Genomic DNA, 13,470 nt, shown 5'->3' on the forward strand with positions numbered 1-13,470 from the left:
TGTTTCTGTCTGACTTATTTCACTTGCATAATAACTTCTAGGTCTACCCATCTTGTCACAATGGCATATCTCACTTTTTATGGTTGAGTAATATTCCCTTGTGTATATAGATACCATACCATCTTCAGCCATTCATCTATTAATGGACACTTGGGTTGCTTCCATATCTTAGCTATTGTAAATAATCCTGCATTGAACATAAGGGTGCACATATCTTTTTGAATTAGTGGGTTTTTTTTCCTTTGGGTAAATACCCAGTAGTGGAATTATTAGATCATATGATATTTCTATTTTTAATTTTTAAGGAATCTTCATATTGTTTTCCACAGTGGTTGCACCAATTTACACTCCCATAAGCAGTGCACAAGGGTTCCTTTGTTTCCACATCCTTGCCAAAACTTATTTCTTGTCTTTTTTATAATACCTATTTTGACTGATGCGAGATGATATCTCATAGTGGTTTTGATTTGCATTTCCTTGATGATTAGTGATGTTGAGCATGTTTTCATGTGTCTCCTGGCCATCTGTATGTCTTCTTTGGAAAAATGTCTATCCATGTCCTCTTACTACTTTTAATGGGATTATTTGATGTTGAGTTATAGCAGTTATTTATATATTTTGAATATTAACCCCTTATTGAATATATCATTTGCAAGTATCTTCTCTTATTCAGTAGGATGCATTCTCGTTTTGTTGATAGTTTCCTTTACTGTGCAAAAGCTTTTTATTTTGGTGTCATCCCAATCTTTGGGTTAATCTCTGTACACATTAGGACATTTAATACAAAGCAATTCCAATTTCCCCCCAAAATACTACCTAGGACTTAAAACGGGGCAGTGCCAATCAACCAACCAAAAGAAATAGTGGACTTCCTTCCACAGAGAACACCAAAGTTGCTACCAAAAGAGGAAGGAGCTCTCAATTGAAAAAGCAGAGTCAGGTAGCCAGGATCTCTTTCAAGATACAGGGAAAGTACAGAAATAGTTCCCTTGTAGGACTAATTCAACTCTGTAGCAGATCTCTTCACCGATAATCGATCAGATTCTCTACTAATAAGAATCAGATTTTCTACTAATAATCTACAACAGGATGTCAGTCATCAGTTTAATAAGCACCAAAAGGAGGCAGTATCTATTCCAAATAGTTTGTTGAAATGGCAGAAGACTATAAACAGATGGACAATAACTGAGGAAGCAGTGACAGAAACTGACAACATGCTTCCCCAGTGTATAAAAATGGCATGTGTTCCGAAAGCTTTGATTGTATGCTTTCTTTGGTCTCGAGGACATTCATAGTACATAGCAATCTAGCATTTCCTCACTACTTTGGATTCATGGCTATTAGGTTATAAATTTTAAATTATGCCTAGTTCCCTACCAATTTAAAAAGTTTAAAAGCAAACACCTATATGATTACATTTTATAATAATTTCAACAAGAACATTACAGAATACATTAAAACAAAATGATTTAACAGAAAAGAAAGTAAAGCACAGAGCGTAGACTAGCTCAAGACAAGCAGCAGGGAAGACATGACCGTTGGGAAGGCAGTCTCATGCCCACAGTCCTTCTACCCCACTCAGCCACATAAAACAGGCCTTGGGCGGGGACACTTCCTTACCAAGGTAAGGAGTCCACACAGCCTGTGTTGATCTTATCACCTTGCGTAGGAAGATGTATCCCTGTTTCAGGCTCATTGTGTGCTCCTTTGTTCTGCTGAAGTGGGCGCCTCAAAGGCCCTCAGACATGCCCCTGGCGTTCAGTATTTCAGTCTCCACAGGGGAGGTGTCGGTGCCCTTCTCCCACAGCACACGTGGGGTTGGTGCAGGCCATTTGACCTGCACTGGCTGCCAGAGGACCTGCTGGCCAGGGGGGACCAAAGCCCACTGTTAGAGCTGATCTTGTTCTGCCTCTTCTATACTTGAGTAAAAGCATTGTTTCATCTAGTGCTTGACTGTGTTCTGTTTTCCTTGGTGACTCTGACATGAAGATGCTGTAGGCACAAGTGTTTGGACTTCTATTCCTGGGGGCTGGCACAATGATGAGCTTCGCTATCCTCCATATAGTTGGAGTCTTCTGGCATTGGTAACCGGTGCACAGGTGTTCGGCTTAACGGTAATGGCAAAAGTCATCCCTCCCTCTTTTGTCTATTTGATTAACTTCTCTAAGTATCATTGTAGTTCTCTAAGTATGGTCCATGAATCATTAGGGGTTCCCAAAACTTTTCTGTGGGGTCGACAATGTCAAAACTACTTTCATAATACAGGTATCCCTCATTATCTGAAAGCAGAGCGTTCCTATGAAACCTTCCCTTAGGCAAAATGGGGTAAAGTGAATAAATGATTACCATTAATTTATACAAAAAAGGTTTTAAGCGTTCCCAGACCCAGTAAAACCCTCTTAGGCTTTTCTGATACCTTGCAACACATCTTGCTAATGGATGCACAAAATAGAGACAAGGCGCAAATGCTCACAGACACAGTTCAAAGCTATAGCGGCTCCGCACTGAGATGGAGAGTATAGTTCCTGGGGAAAGCGCTTGGCAGTGCCGCCCTCCCTACTTGGGGAGTACAGCTGCTCACTGCAAAACAGATGCTGAACACTAGTTTTGCTTTACGTAAAAGTGGAAATCCTCTATGGCTTTCTTTCAGTTAGTGAGGAAAGAATATAACATAGTCTTTCATAAATGCAAGGTGGCGTAATGCAAACTTTCAAAAATCAGGGGATACCTGTAATATCAAGATGCTGTCTGCTTTTGGCTGTGCTGACATTGTACTGATAGCACAAAATCAAAGGTGGTAAACTGCTGGCACCTTAGTGCAAATCAAGGAAGTGGCACCAAACTGTACAAGCAATTCTTGTATTCTTCACCGGTTTTAATTCACAGTAAACAGACTGTAACTCTATTGAGATATGTCTTTAACTCTACAAAATTAGGGACATATATTCAAACATAAATTAAAAGGAGACAATGTAATACATACACTAGGAAATCATTTTTTACTCCCACACACTTTGATGATACCTAATTGTATCAAACTGCCTGAAATTATGCAAACAACAAGAGGCTAATCATACGGTTGCACTAAGACATGCAGGTGCCATTACTGTTCGTGTCTAAAATACAATTTGCCGAATATCACTGAAGATGAATGAATAAGAACAGCAATAACAACCAAGAGAAACGCTCTAAACTTACCAGTGAAATTACTGTGCAGATTTAAATAAGTTATCATTATGAGAAGTCTCCTGTGATTACTTACATGTTCAGCTTCACAGAAAGCTAAACATTCTAGACACTAAAGAATACTATGATGATTGATTCCTTTTCTTGGTGACTGATTCCTATGCAGCCCCCCAAATCATTTTGTGTCAAGAAAACCTTTTCCATATCAAGCACTCTTACCAGCATGTGAAATTTTATGTGTCCTCCCTTTGAGTTCTATTCAGTCATTTGTCAATTACAATCGAAACGGACAAATCCAAAAAGTCTCTTTTGACATTCAGAGTGTAAGTACGACTTTGGTCTCAGATATCAGGCTATGTAGAAGGCTTCTTTCATCATAACATTTTAACAGGTAAATTCTTGTCATTTCTTCCTTCTTTTCAGCCTTTTATCAATTCTCTGTTTGGAAACTACTTTGGACACTTAATTGTACCAAGGTTTTGAGATTATATACTATAAACTCTTTATAAACCAACAGTTGTAAAGCACTCAGACTAGGTCTTTTATCTTTCCAACCTGATTTTAGCTCAGAGGATATTAGCCACAGAAAGAAAAGCCCTTTAGCAGGAATTGTCCAGCTTCTTCAAATAGTGTGCTTGCTTCACGTGTGTGGGGTACATGAGGACTGTTGTTTTGACCACCTGGGGTTAGAATCAGCACACAGAATTGAGGTTTGGGAGTACTCTACATTGATAACAGAAAAGGCATCTTTCTCAAATTTTCTTTGTTTTCTGACTAACCTACACTAAAATTGTTCATGTTTCATCTGAGTCAAAATTTATTTCTAGTTCAAAACTATAATGCCACCTCTCCTTTAGAAGAAAATTAAAATGTGGTTCTTGAGGTTTGTTTTTTTTTTAACTTTATCTTGAGGTTTTTCTTTGTGCTGCTGGTAAACTAGCAAATCTTGCACCTTATATCTAATGAAAGTATTTCAACCAGTTGCAACTTGAGCTTCAAAGTCCTTCCCTAGGGAAGAAAAAGGATTGGGCATTATGCTTTCCTCTGATAATTGTCAGGATCACATGAAATTTACTTGAATTTAAATTTGAATTCATTAACAACACAGACCTACAAATAGAAAAAAAAAAACAGAAATGAATGTATGAGAAGGCATTTTAAATGACTGGTGTTAAATTCTTTTGTTCTCACAGTTTTATTGAGATATAATTAACATACCAAAGGGCTAATGTTAAATCTTTACTACAAGGCATAAAATTTTAAAAATAATCTATCGTGTGAGGTGCCTGGGTGGCTCAGTCGGTTAAGTGTCCAACTCTAGATTTCAGCTCAGGTCACGATCTCAGAGTCATGAGATTGAGCCCCCTGCTGGGCTCCGCACTCCATGCAGAGTCTGCTTGAGGTTCTCTCCTTCTCCCTCTGCCCCTCCCCTGCTCGTGTGTTCTCTCTTACTCTTTCATAAATAAAATAAATAAATAAATAAATAAAAATCTCTTAAAAATAATCTATTATGAATGTGGAGGGAATAATGTTGCTGAAATGACATCTAGTTATCTCTGCTTCCACCAACACAATGATACACTTAGAACATATACAGGTCTATCTCACAAATTTGCTAGCTGAGAGGTTTTTTTTATAGATTTATTTTTTAGAGTATTTTAGGGTTACAGAGAAACTGAACAGAAAGTACAGTATCAATATATACAGTAGTTTCTCCTTACCTGCCAAGAATGCGTTCCAAGACCAAGAGTGGATGCCTGTACCCTCAGATAGTACTGAACCCTGTATATACTGTTTTTTCCTATACATACATACACCCCATGATAAAACTTAATTCATAAATTAGACACAGTAAGAAATTAACAATACAATATATTGTAATAAAAGCTATGTGAATGTGGTCTCTCTCTCAAAATATCTTATTGTACTGTACTCACCCTTCTTCTTGTGATGATGTTTGATGATAAAATATCCATGTGATGAGATGAAGTGAGGTGAATGATGCTGGCACTGTGAGGTACTGCTAGGCTACTACTGACCTTCTGAAGATACATCAGAAGGAGGGTCATCTGTTTCTAAACCGTGGTTGACCACAGGTAACTGAAACTGTAGAAAGTGAAACCATGAATGAAGGGGTGGGGAGGACTACTGTACTCTCTCTCCCTCCCGCACTCTGTTTCCCCTATAATTAACATCTTGCATTGGTGTGGTACAATCTTTATAATTAATGAACCAAAATTGATGAATTATTATTAACTAAAGTCCCCAGTTTACATTAGGCTTCACTCTCAGTGTTGTACATTCTATAGGTATGGACAAACGTATAATGACATGTATCTATCATTATAGTATCATACAGTGCTATGAATTCTTTCATATACTAAGATTTCTTTCACTTAGCAACGTGCACATAGATTCCTCCATGTCTTTTCATGGCCTGATAGTTCATTTCTTTCTATCACTGAATAGTATTCCAATAATATCACATTCCATTGTACGGATGTACCACAGTTTATCCATTTACCTACTTAAGAACATAGCCAAAGAAGAACATAGCCTATTGAAGAGCATAGCATACAGTACATACAGATGTCTATTTCACAAATGGCTACAACTAAAATTTTTTTAAATACAAAGTGCTTTAAATTCAAGGCAGATTTATTAAATTTTAAAAATTTTAGTGAAATGAAATTTAATGAATGAATGAAATGAATTTAATGAATAATTAAATCACAATGTATTGTTGAGCCTCTAACACATGGAAATATAACATATTTGCTAAAGGAGGTGGGTAGGAGCAAAGCTGTACTGGGCTAAAGAAATTACTCTAAACGGTAACATGAACTCACAAAGACAAGAAATGAAGAGAACCAGAAATCATAAATAAGAAGGTCAAGGTCAGGGGTGCCTGGCTCCCTCAGTTGGTAGAGCATGTGACTCTTGATCTTGGGGTTGTAAGTTTGAGCACCATGTTGGGTGTAGAGGTTACTTAAAAGTAAAATCTTAAAAAAGAAAAAGTTAAGGTCAATATAACAAAAGCTATAAATATGTATGTACTTGCTCTCTTTCTTTCAGCTTCTTTAAAAGATATAAAGTAATCACCATAACAATGTATTGTTGGGTTTGTAACATCTATATATACAATATGTATAACAATTATACCACAAAAAAGCACAGAAATGGAATAAAACTATATTAGAGTGAGGTTTTTAATCTCGTTGCAATTAAGTTAGCATAAATCTAAAGCTAAGTCTAGTAAAATAAGATGTTTATGGTAAGCCCTAAAGCAACCACTAAAATAATGCTTTAAAAAAGTGAGAAAAAAAAAACCTATGAATAAACTTAACCAAGGAGGTGAAAGACTTGTACTCTGAAAACTAAAAAACATTGATGAAAGAAATTAAAGATGACACAAATAAAAAGAAAGGTATTCTATGCTGATGGATTGTAAGAACCAATATTGTTAAAATGTCCATAACACCCAAAGCAATCTATAGATTCAATGCAATCCCTACCAAAATACCAACAGCATTTTTCACAGAACTAGAATAATACTAAAACTTGTGTGGAAACACAAATGTTCCTGAATAACCAGAGCAACCTTGAGAAAGAACAAAGCTGGAGGTAACATAATTCCAGATTTCAAGTTATACTACAAAGCTATGTAATCAAAACAGTATGGTACTATCACAAAAATAGACAAATAGATCAGTAAAACATATTAGAGAGCCCAGGAATAAACCCATGCTTATATGGTAAATTAATCTATGACAAAGGAGACAAGAATATACAACAGAGAAAAGACAGTCTTTTTAATGAATGGTTCTGGGAAAAGAATGAAACTGGACCACTATCTTACACCATACACAAAAATAAACTCAAAATGGATTAAAGATCTAAATGTGGGACGTGAAGCCATAAAACTCCTAGAAGAAAACACAGGCAGTAATTTCTTTGACATCAGTCCTCACAAAATTTTGCTAAATATGTCTCTTTAGGCAACAGAAATAAAAGCTAAATTAAACTACTGAGACTATACCAAAAGAAACAGCTTTTGCACAGCAAAGGAAACCATCAACAAAATCACAAGGCAACCTAGTGAATGGGAAAAGATATTTGCAAATGATATGTCTGATAAGGAGTTAATATCCAAAATATATAAAGAACTCTAACAACTCAACACCAAAACAAATGAACAAATAATCTGATTAAAAATGGGCAGAGCACCTAAATAGATATTTTTCCCAAAAAAGACACACAAATGGCCAATAGACACATGAAAAGATACTCAAAATTACTAATCACTAGGAAAATGCAAATCAAAACCACAATGAGATATCACCTTACACCTGTTAGAATGGCTTGAATCAAATAGACAAGAAATAATAAATGTTGGCAAGGATATAGAGAAAAAGAAACCTTTGCACACTGCTGGTGAGAATGTATATTGTTGCAGCCACCGTAGTGGTTCCTCTTAAGATTAAAAATTACAAATAGAATGATCCCGTAATTCCGCTACTGAGTATTTATCCAAAGAAAATTAAAACACTAATTTAAAAAAGATACATGCAGGGACGCCTGGGTGGCTCAGTCAGTTAAGCATCCAACTCTTGGTTTCTGCTCAGGTCATGATCTCATGGGTGCTGAGATCAAGCCTAGCACCAGGCTCTACACTCAGCAGGGAGTCTGCTTGAAGATTCTCTCCCTCTGCCCCTCCCACACATGTATGCTTTCTCTTTCTCTCTCTCTCTCTAAAATAAATACATCTTTTAAAAAAAAGATACATGCACCCCTATCATTATTTACAGTAGCCAAGATACGGAAGCAACACAAGTGTCCATCCATAGATGAATAGATAAAGACTATGTGGTACACATATACAATGGAATATTATTCAGCCATATAAAAGGATGAGATCTTGCCACTTCAACAACATGAATGGACCTAGAGGGTATAATGTTAAGTGAAATAAGTCAGACAGACAAAGACAAATACCATATGATTTCATTCATATACGAAATATAAGAAACAAAACAAATAAAGAAAAAAAAAGAGACAAAGAAATAGACCCTTAAATACAGAGAAAAACTGGTGGTTGCCAGAAGGGATGTGGATGGATGGGTGAAATAGGTCAAGGAGGTTAAGAGTACACCTATCATGATGAACATTGAGTAATGAAGAGAATTGCTGAATCATTATATAGTATGTCTGAAACAAATATAACACTGTATGTTAATTATACTTCAATTTAAAAAAAAGGAGGAGAAAATGGGAACAAAAATCATTAAAAAAGTAACGGCTCCATTAGGAAACAGTCACCTGATGCAAAATGAAGCAGTAAGAGAGGGATAGAAGAACAAAAAACACATTAGACATATAGGAAACAAAGTAACATGGCAGACATAAATTCATCTTTACCAATAACATTGAATGCAAATGAATTAAGCATTCTAATCAAAAGGCAGAGGTCATTAGACTAGACTAAAAAGTAAGATCCAACTATGTGCTGTCTATAGGAGATACTACAATGATCTATCATGCAAACAGGAACCACTGGACAGCTGGAATTGCTGTATAATAAGAGACAAAGTAAAGTTTTTTATAAAAAAGTTACTAGAGGGACATTTGGTAATGATAAAGGTATCAATCCAAATGGAAAAGGTTTGTAAACATGAATGCAATGAGAGAAGTGAAAGGAGAAACAAGTAACTCAACAATAATTGAAGTTTTTAAGACCTCACTTCCAATTAGACATCTAACAGACTCCAAAGTATGATCTGACTAAAACAGAACCCTTCTTTCCCCCCACTTAAAATCTGTTCCTCCTTCAGTCTCTATCTCTGTAAGCAGCAACTGCATCCATCCAATTGCTCAAGCCACAAACCTGTAAGTTGCTGTCTCTTGCACCCCACATCCAATGAATCATTGAATTCTATAGCTTGTCCTTTCAAAATATATTCAGAATCCAGCCACTTTTTCCATTTCCACCCTGGTTGAAACCACCACCATCACTCACAAAGATTACTGAATTACACTCCTAACTGGATTCCATCTTTCTTTTTCTGGTGCCGTGCTATCTCCATACATCAGCCAAATGAACCCTCCCAAACAAATTAAATCAGGTTATTCCTCAACCCTGAACTTATTCTATAAATTCGAAATGAAATCTAAATTCTACTACCTCCCTTTCCAGCTTTTTTCCTACTCCTTAATCACCGTACTCTCTTCACACTGAACACTTTATGATGCAATTCTTAAAAATTCACACTGAACACTTTATGAAGCAATTCTTAAAAATAACAATGTATGTATATATGTATAAAAGGTGAGAAAGAATAGGTCCTACCATAAAACATTAATAATTATTTATAAATTATAGCTAACGATAACTTTTATTGCAAAAAAAGTATTTCTAACTTATGTTTTTATGAATAATTTATATAGTAAAATATATAAAAAGCCTACCTATAAAACCCCTTATACCCAGTGTGGTGATAGTATTTAACCATATATAAAATCTGGGAATAAACCATGCATGTTATCAAAAAAATCAGAACAAAAGAAATTTAAAAATACAAAAATCGAAAAAAACTTTACATGTAGAAATAGTTGGTATTTACTAATATATGATCCAGGCATTTTCATTATTTCAATTAATTCCCATAATAATCCTTGTGATGAGAACTATTATCCTCATGTTACTGATGTGTAAAATGAGGCTCAGAAAGGTTAAATAAGTTGCTTGAAGTGGCAGAGTGGTGAAGCCCAAGTCAGTGCCCCTTGAATAGTCACGTTCTAAATACTATTCTAAATATCGCTTCATTATAGTCATATACAATAGTGCAAAACTGAAATGACATACACATCCACCAACAAAGGAAAAAAGAGACATCACCTGGTTATAAAAATGTTTACTGAAACTAGAATTATGTTTAAATAGATGAGTGTGTTACATGAAAAAGCCAACTATCGCATTTACTCATGAGTACAAGAAAACTTAGTATTTCATATGGAAATAAGTCAATTCAAGCCAATACATTAATGTTGGTTCAGTTTGGACAATAGAACTCTAGGTGGTTTTGTTTGTTTTCTTTTGCTTTTTGTATTTTCCAGATTTTCGTGAATGCTTCAGAACTGCTTTTAAAAACAACAAAAAACTAAATTTCATGGAACAAAAGTCAAAGTTTTATTAGTAATAAAAGAAAATTCAGTCTCAGTGTCTTCCAGCTACGGATTCGAAATCTAGATCTAAACTAGATAAAACCTTACGTATTATGCAAAAAGCGATCTACATTCTTTTAACTGACATCTGAGAACTCTCCATGGACCAGGGGTTTTTTTTCAAAGGATTTTATGATACTCTTTATTTTGTTTGTAGCCCACGTTAAGATGAGCCAAGTAAGAGCTTATCGGGATTGGTAACTATGTAGCTTAGGTGGTCCGAACGTTAATAATCTCTTTCCATAGGAGGAACATAATTCAAAAGCACTTTCAAACTACCCCTGGAGTGTGTATTGCACTAAAGTAATAATTTTTAAAAGGAAGCAAAGATGGTAAAAATAAAAAAAAGTCAAAAATGCATTCTTGTTCTCAAAACCTTGTCTCCGGGCCAGAACACTTTTTTGGTATTGTTTGGTAGTGAGGCTCCAAGCGTTGCGGGTTTTACGCTCCCTGTCTGCAAAAGAGAGTCAACGTCCGCTTTTTTTGCATTCGGCTTTTCACGGCGGTCAGCAAAGCGTGCCAGGTCCCCCGGGCCGCAGGCCGCGGATCTTGAACCTACTTACTACTAGTCGGGCCGGCCCCGCGGCTCCCGAAAACCGCCTCGGCTCTAAAGGTGGCAAGAGCGGCGAGACTGACAGGGGCAAAAGAGCGCGGGCTCACCGCCCGAAGGAGGAAACGCAGAGGCTGCGCGGCTCCGCCAGGCGCGACGGAATTGTACCGACCTGAGAAAACCAGCTCTCAACCTACAGGGAGGGTACTGCAGGGAACGGCGGGCCGCTGCCTCCCTCAGGCACGCCCACCCCTTTTGCCAGACGCACGCATGCACGCACGCATGCACGCACGTATGCACGCACGCGCGCGCTTCACTGGGCGCGCGGACGGAGTGCCCACGGTCGGGAAGCGCGTGCTTGCCGAGGCTCCGCCTCTTCAGGGACTTCCGGTCAGCGGGTTCAGCCGCTATGTTGTCCCTCCTGCGCGGGGCGGGTCTGGCTGTGTCTGCACCTCTTCGGCGCAGCGGTTTCCGAACTCTGGGAGGAAAAGCAGAAGAGTGAAAACCTGAACTTGAGTTTGCTGACTTATTTAAAGTAGTAAATGATGTTTGCCTTAATTTTAACTCTGCCTTCCCTAAACCCCATTCTTCCAAAACTACAACAGTTTTGGGTGAATCCTTAACAAATCCCTCCTAGGGCGCTCCGAAGTGGTAGTAACCGTGCAAGGGAAAGCGAATAGGTGAGAAAATCTTAAAGGAAATTGGCCAGCATCATTTTCTGAAATGTTTTTTGTTTTTACTGTGCTCTTTTTAAAAAATTTGAAGGGTTTGTCCAAGTCTAAATTTGAGCCAGTCATAATGTGGCTTCAGACCTGAACAACTCAGCCTCTATTCTCCCCACCTACCCTCCCTTGACCACACTCATACAGCATGGTCATCACTGTCAAATCACTATGTATACATTTGAAACTAATAAAACATTACGTGTCAATTACACTTCAATTAAGAATTTTTTAGACTCAAAACAGCAGAGGTGACAAAGGAGATAATACTGTGGTTGAGGAAATTGAGATTTGCCTATGAGCTTTCAGCATTAAGGAAGAGACCCAGGGAAAATAAGGTATATCTGGATGCCCATTCATTCCTCTTTCCATTACCTTTAACTCAAAACACATTTGAATATCAAAGAGCTGTGTAGGTGGGTGCTCAATAAGTAGATGCTAAACAAATGACATTTCTGTGGGAAGCAGCAGGGTAAGGAAAGAGCACAGATGGGAGTTAGATTTCATTTCATATCCTGGCTTGGCACTTGGGAACTAAGTCGTCATAAGTTACTTTACCTCCTGGTGCCAGTGTGCTAGGCTTCTTTTGCCCTAACGTATATTCTACTTTATATCCAAGATGAGATCTCTTGCAGGTTTGCACTTATTTCCAAGAATAAATCTGAAATAGGTTTGTACATACATACACTATGTTCATCTATTTTAATTTTAATTTTTATTTTAAATATTTTTTTGTTATTTTAATAACATTTGAGCCAATCTGGATACAATGACACATGGCCTTGCCTTCATGGGGGCTGGGGCAGAGAATATAATAAACCATAAATACAATAATGAATTCATGAATTCATACTACTTTTGAAAAGATACATAGAGATGAGAATCTAGAGGCAGAAAACAATTAGAACTCTGAAATCCCAACCTACACACTATTAGTAAATAATAGATATATGGTTGAAGATATAAACCATCTTTAACATACTTCTGAAAACTTTTTCCTATGAAAAAAGTCTTCCAAGTTATTATACCTGAATCTCATTGTTAAAGAGAGAGAGAAAAATCCTTCACAAAGAAGGCAATGCAATTAAGGACCATATAAAGAAATGCTACAGTGGAGTCGGGGGAGGAGAGGGAATCCACAAAAATCAGTGTTAGTGTTCCATATTAATAGAGTCCACGAAGGTAAAACGTTTAACATTTTTTTTAAAGATTTAGTTATTTGAAAGAGAGAGAGAGAGAGAGCATATGAGAGGGGGGAGGGTCAGAGGGAGAAGCCGACTCCCTGCTCAGCAGGGAGCCCGATGCGGGACTCCAAGATCATGACCTGAGCCGAAGGCAGTCGCTTAACCAACTGAGCCACCCAGGCGCCCCAAACGTTTAACATTTTAAACACGTTTAGGTTAAGCCAACGAGGGACTCATTTTGTAAGAATAAATGTATATCTTCCCCTCTGAAAACCAAGATATATAACAAGCCCAGATATTTTGAGGTCAAATTTCTATGGTGAAACCAAACTCAGTTCATTACAAGAAGGAAAGCGATCATCACCCTGATTTCAGGTTCCAGAGTATAAAGAAAGATATTTTCGAAAGAGAACGAATATAGAAACCTACGTGGTGTTAAAAGCTCTCCAAGAACCAGTAAATATTTTCTCATAAAATATTTCATTTAATCGATTACTGTAGAATTCATTATAGAAAAACAAAATCACATAAAGTGATTTGGACCAAAAATATACTGAACCAGCAAACCTAACGACTCCCGATTCGTTACCCCTAAATTAAGCAAAAG

At 37.1% G+C, this 13,470-nt stretch overlaps 1 long non-coding RNA gene across 1 annotated transcript; it reads right to left on the reverse strand.

Annotated features, from left to right (window-relative positions):
* Nucleotides 1-700: 700 nt before the first annotated feature.
* Nucleotides 701-11,191, reverse strand: LOC141370084 (uncharacterized). Its single transcript, XR_012373803.1, has 3 exons — nt 10,971-11,191; nt 5,124-5,292; nt 701-4,296 (listed from the first exon to the last, which is right to left on the reverse strand). It is a non-coding gene; the product is annotated as an uncharacterized lncRNA (long non-coding RNA).
* Nucleotides 11,192-13,470: the final 2,279 nt, after the last annotated feature.

The sequence above is a fragment of the Callorhinus ursinus genome, unplaced genomic scaffold, assembly GCF_003265705.2.
Source record: "Callorhinus ursinus isolate GAN/ISIS: 27379988/994484 unplaced genomic scaffold, GSC_fseal_2.0 scaffold26, whole genome shotgun sequence".
Taxonomy (NCBI): domain Eukaryota; kingdom Metazoa; phylum Chordata; class Mammalia; order Carnivora; family Otariidae; genus Callorhinus; species Callorhinus ursinus.